Source organism: Hakea prostrata, chromosome 8 (assembly GCF_041222555.1).
Source record: "Hakea prostrata isolate BN-2017 chromosome 8, UWA_Hpros_2, whole genome shotgun sequence".
Lineage (NCBI taxonomy): Eukaryota > Viridiplantae > Streptophyta > Magnoliopsida > Proteales > Proteaceae > Hakea > Hakea prostrata.
The window spans coordinates 4,732,391-4,738,534 of record NC_142607.1 but is presented as its reverse complement, the minus strand read 5'-3'; positions in this window follow the sequence as shown (position 1 = coordinate 4,738,534).

Here is a 6,144-nt window from a genome sequence, read left to right as displayed (position 1 = left end):
GGTGCACATGGGATCAGCAGCGGCTGGTGCTATCAAGGCCAAGGAAGACAAAGCCCCACATCAACAAAGGGGTTGATGTACGAGAGGTGCGATCAACGGCAAAATGGCAAGGGCCATGGTTGATACGGGGCAACACACAACTTTGTCTCGACGGAGGAGGCAAAGCGTTTGGGGCTCAAGATGAGCAAGGAAAGAGGGAGCCTAAAGCGGCAACTCAAGGCACGCCCTATTGAGGGAGTTGCCAAGGGAGTCGAGATGACGATTGGAGCATGGAAAGGCTCCGTGGATTTGTCGGGTGACAATGGATGACTCGAATTGGTGCTTGGCATGGAATTCTTGACACGGGTCAAGGTCGTACCCATGCCATTCTTAAACAAGGTGTGCATTATGGAGGAAGGAGCACCTTGTATGGTCCCAACGATACAAGGGACTAAGGAGGGGCCGAAGCTCTTTCGGCCATGCAACCGAAGAAGGGAGCCGAAGAGGGGCAAGTCACACATTTGGCAGCACTCTTGGAAGACAAGGAGGATGTCCCCAAGGCCCGGACCGAAGGAGGTCAAGAGAACTCTAGAGGAGTTCAAGGACATGATGCCCCCGAGTGCCCAAAAGCCTACAACCAAGGCGAAAAGGTTGGACGGGCTAAGTCATACTTAGACAAAGCCACAAAGAAGATGAAGAAGTGGGCCGACAAGGATAGACGACCCACAAACTTGAAACCGGGGATATGGTCATGGTGAAGTTACTACCCCAACAATTCAAGTCCTGCGAAAGGTGCACAAAGGACTGGCCGCGGATGAAGGCCCGTCAAGATCATGAAGAAGGTGGGTAAGGTTCTTACCAACTAGACCTCCCACCAAAGCTCAAGATCCATCCCGTCTTCCATGCAAGTATGTTGAAGCCTTACCAAGAAGATGCGGAGGATCCTAGTCGGGGACTCTACAAGGGCACTACGAGCGTAACGACATCCATGACAAGGAGGCAGATATATAATGGCGGACCGAGTAATACGAAACGCGGGGTGCCTCCGAGTCGAGAGTATTTGGTGAAGTGGAAGGGATTGCCCGAGAGTGAAGCAAGTTGGGAACCCGAAAACGCATTGTGGCAGTTAAGGAGGTTCCACGATGAAAACACGACGAGGACGTCGACAGAATAGGTGGGGGAGAATGACACGGCCCAATTAGAATGACAAGATCCAATTTATCATAGGCCCAATGGTATAATATTCATGGGCCACACATGGGCAGCCCAACAGAAATAACACTAATGGGCACACAGCCCACATCAGAAGGGAGGGAGATTCAGAGGAATCTACATCTATAAAGATCTTGTCTCTAGAAATATCCCTGAAATATCTAGACCCACTAGAATATTCCTAACCATTAGATTCTAGACACTTGTACAAATCACAACCATTCATTGTATCCTACCTCACCTATAAATAGGGGTGGGACTCATTTGTACAAAGCATCAAACAAGTGAGCAATACGAGTTCTCTCAAGGTTCTCTTTGAGCTCTAAGTTTTCTTCTACTCTCTCTAGCTGGGTTTTAGGCTGACTTAGTGCAAGAAAGTGCTAAGTGCCGGCACGGTTGGCTTAGTCAATAACTAAGGCCGTGACAAGGAGCCGTCCTGTGTTCAGCAAAATTTGCGATGACCAAAATAATGGGGATTTCTACCAAAATACAGTAAACCTCACTCTATCTAAAACTTGATTGAGAAGTTCCTGTGCAGATAAGATAGAATAGTCAATAAAGTAGCTTAGTTAGACTTAAATAACACCAGAAAGAAAGTAGCCGCCATCCAGCAGGCAAGTGATTAATTTTCTAATTCGATTCTCTAACTTTCAAAACCCTCCCTGCAGGACCACCCCATGAGTTACTCTTAAAATTAAATCACTCTTTAAGGTACCCTATTTATGGCGTTAAAATATATCAATAACACCCTTATCATTAAGAAAGCACAGTTAAATGCAGAGGTAAGTAAATTAAATTTTTGGAAAAGACAAGAATATCCTTAGATGAAATCTTAACTAAAATTTTCTCCGGGCATTCATTTTCTTTCATTCTTACATTCTATGCATAGTTTCTATTTTTCAATAAAAATTTTTTAACTTTTTATCTTTCACCATGTTATTTTTTTAAGATGCAAAGGTAATATTGAAAATGAATAAATAAAAAATAACTAAAACTAAAGGGGTTAGTAATGAAATCCAAATCCTCACCAACAGGAAGGCCGTCGTCCCCACATCCCTCCACACTGAGTTGCGCTAACACTTGGCCTGTACTTGGCACACATGCAATTCAACCGAGATGGTGGAGAGGATTTGGATTAGTTTGTGATAGGAATATGACTATAATTACATGGGTATCACATACTAAAAGATGGGAATAGATAATGACCTACTTGAGTGGAGAGAATTTAAATTAATTAATAATGGGGTCTTACTGCTATATTAGGTAATTTAAGGGATATCATTAATTTTAGAGATTACCCTTTATTTTTTTATAAGGATTTTACCACTTAGAGGCTTGAAGGAGACTTTTCTTTTTCTGGTAGTTAACTTCAAGTTGGGGCTCTTTATTTGAACTAAACAAAACTAGTCATCTCTCCAGAAGATTCCTGATTTCCTGTACTGCGCTCTGCGCGGTCTATATTTTATGTGTGTTTGGCAAGAGAATGTGAGAAAGGTGTCGGAAAAGTAGACTTTCTGAATTCTGATTTTGCTTTTTGGGGGTGTTTGGCTCTACTTGAATTCTGAATCCATGTTCTACTTTTCATATACAACCCCCCACCCCACGGTCCAACCACCACATTTCTGATTCGATCGAATTGGTACTCGTCATGGTTTTAGGAATCGGTATCAACGAAAGAATCAAATTGGATTGACCAATAATCCATGGATCAATCACTGATTTCTGACCATGGTTTTAAGTATCAGCGATTGGATTGATGAATCGGTTCAACCAACTCTGGCTAAACCCGGTCCACTCTAACCATGTTTCCATGACCCGAATCAAAATAATTGCTGGGAATTTACACTAATCGATTTAATTTATTTTCTATTTTTTATTTCTTTAGCGAAGGTCCAAAGAGGACCCAAAAACAAGAGAATCATGTTTTCTGGTGTAAAACCAAAATTCCCCTTCGAGGCTGACCTCCACGAAGGGTGTCATGGAATCTTCTAGATTAAAGAAAGGACCATTTTCTAGACACAACGGAATGGTATTTCCATTTTCTGAGAGGGTATGGTGGTCATTTCAATAGGAAAGAAAAAGAAAATTTTGTTAGGTGAATGGTGGGTGGATTCCAGCCGTGCGGGACGTGTCACCAGTTCAACTAGCATAAGCATGCACGCATAAAACAACTAGTACTTTTCCACGTGGCAAATTAAGGGTGGATCGCCCAAATATCTGAGGGGAGGAGGAAGATGGAAATTTTATCCTTCCTTCAGTTTGGTTTTATTTACAATAAAGAAAGTTTAGAGACCTTAAAAGATAATTGTTGAAAAGAATAGATATTTCAAAATTATGCTAAATTGGGAATTGTTCGTTTTTCTTTAGAATTGTTAGTTATTAAGACAAAATGACAAATATATCCTTATAAATTTTATAGTGTAAAATAATGAATGGAAGAAGAAAAAAGAATTTAAGGATGAAGAAGATGAAATTTAGAATTCTATTTTATCAACGACAACATTATGAAATCACAAAAGTTAAGGACAATTTAGCTTCAAGGTGTTTATGCTTTTTGTCAATTATCTCCGATGTGCCTAAAATTTTCCCTTTATAATATATGATATGAGCCTGTAAGCCTCTCTATGCTGCTCTGGAGTTCCTACCTAACCTTAGATGAGATAAACTTAAGTGGCTGCTCCCATTTCTACTGGTTCTCTGGAGATGGATTTCATCATTTGAAGAATTCTCTATGCAATGAAATGAAATCTTAAGCCTTGAGAATTTGAATAGCAACTAGGTAAGTGATGTTATCTTAGTGGTGCCATGAGTTGTCACCATGTGTACCACAATGAATGGAGGAGAAATTTTAAGCGGCAAGAAGCAATAATTAACAAGAGGAAATCTAAACTGGAGGTGAAGTAAATAATATTTGCTCTTCAGGTTTACTGTTTCATAATAGTTGTTAAAACTATGACATTTCCTGGAGGAAGGAACTAATCATCCACCGAGATAAAACAAACACAGAACACACAGAACTAGCTTAAGCTTTTCTCTTCAGAAGCGTAACCAGGTTATTTAAACATTTGAGTGGGATTTGTTGACAAAACACATGTTTTAACACCTTCCCTCTCCCCTTTCCTTCCCCCCCAAAAGACAAGAAAAAGAAAGGGGAGAGGGTTTCTATTAAATTCAACTTTTTGATGATTCTAGTGGAGTCCAAAACAGGATTCCATTCCCCTGTCTACTAAGGTCAAATTTAAATCATAACTTATTCACCCAACTCAATGATTTGATATATAGGGTCCCATTCAGTTTCAGGTGAGTTCAAGTTGCAGTAAAATGAAGTTTCTTGATTTGATTTATATCATTTCACTAGTTACCCAAAATGTTTTATGCCTTGTATGGCTCATTTCTTATATCTTGATTCAGTAACTTTGTTTGTCAATTAGTTAACTAGTTTAATTTGCTATGGTCAAGGACTTGGTTCTTAGGTTTAGTCATCATGACAGCATGAGTCTCTGCTTGCTTGCTTCATTAGTTCTGTGCTTAATGATTGATAAAGACAAGCATTGGGTCCTTAACCATTTAAACTCCTGGAAGACTTCATTGGCTTGATTTCATCCTTTCTTTTAACACTAGTTCCTTTTAAACCAAAAGGAGTTTTTTTTTTGGTGGATCTAGCAACTATCACCATTGAATACTTTCATTATATTAAAAAGACAACAATGGGTCTGAAAAACCACTCTTGTGGTCTAGGCCATGGGTTGGAATTCCCCTCTACACTACTGTTGAGGATATTGTCTTGTCTGAATCTTTCAGCCTTGTGAACAGAGCTTCCTCAAGTCAAGAGTTCTTAAGGCTTCTTCACCAAACTAAGCAACCTGAAAGCAAGAGAAATTCCATCTAACCAAGTGTTGCAACCTTAAGCTTGAAAAAGTTATTCAAGTTTAAAGTTCTGGACAGGCTTGGAGTTGGTCCCCCAACATGTATTCAGAAGGGAATGTGGCAATAAGCAGGAATGGGCAATGAGAGAACCAATCAATCTGGCTTGGTGAAATTTCTGAAGCAATTTGGTTTGGTTGACACAGAATATGGTTCTACAGCATTTACTTTTTTTTTGGGAGGTCATCTGGAAAACTATTTTTAAGACAAAGCAATTTGCTGAGGAGGATCAACTATACAACAATCTAGGTCTTTAATTTAATGGAATCCACTTTTAATTTTAGATAAGTTTCATGAATTCATCTTCCTTTCTTTGTTCTAATATTAGTGCCTTACTCCTTAAAGTAAATTCAATATTTTAAGGCAAAGACTGATAGTGGGCATTTCCTTTTAAGAGCCACAGCTGGGTTTGCTTTAGAAGCTTTCCATTTATCACACTCAAAAGAAGCCCTACCAGTCCTGTTACTTGAAAGTTGAGACCTCAAAAGGTACCGTTGAGCCCAACTTATTCTAATAATGGAGGAATCATGGTTGAACACCCACCTGATTAGAAAAGAGGATTTCTTTTATTTTTTTCTAGTGACCACTGAAAGGTTTTCTTAACCTTACAAATGCTAAGTGGATAATCACCTGCAAAATAGTTAAAAGATTTAAGTGCTCTCAACAATCTCTCTATCTTTATTGGTCATAGTCTTTGAGTTGCTTGATTAACAACTACCAAGGATGCCATTGTTCAGATGAGGTTCAACTCCATGATAGTTCTGCTATGCTGTCTCATTAACTTTTCAATCAGACCTAATTCTGCCTTGAGCCCAGCCTTCCTTTAGCTCTATCATCATTTGTTGCTTGGAATTGCCACACTTGACAGCAAAAAGGAAGCAAGATTAGACCAATATGGGCTCAGCGGAACACACTTGAACTTTAAAAAGTTGGATCCGTGTCCACAGAGATAAGTTTGGTTTCAACTGAAGTACTGTGAAACTACAATTGTTTTGCACAATAATTTGTAAAAGTTGCAGTTGCTCATCA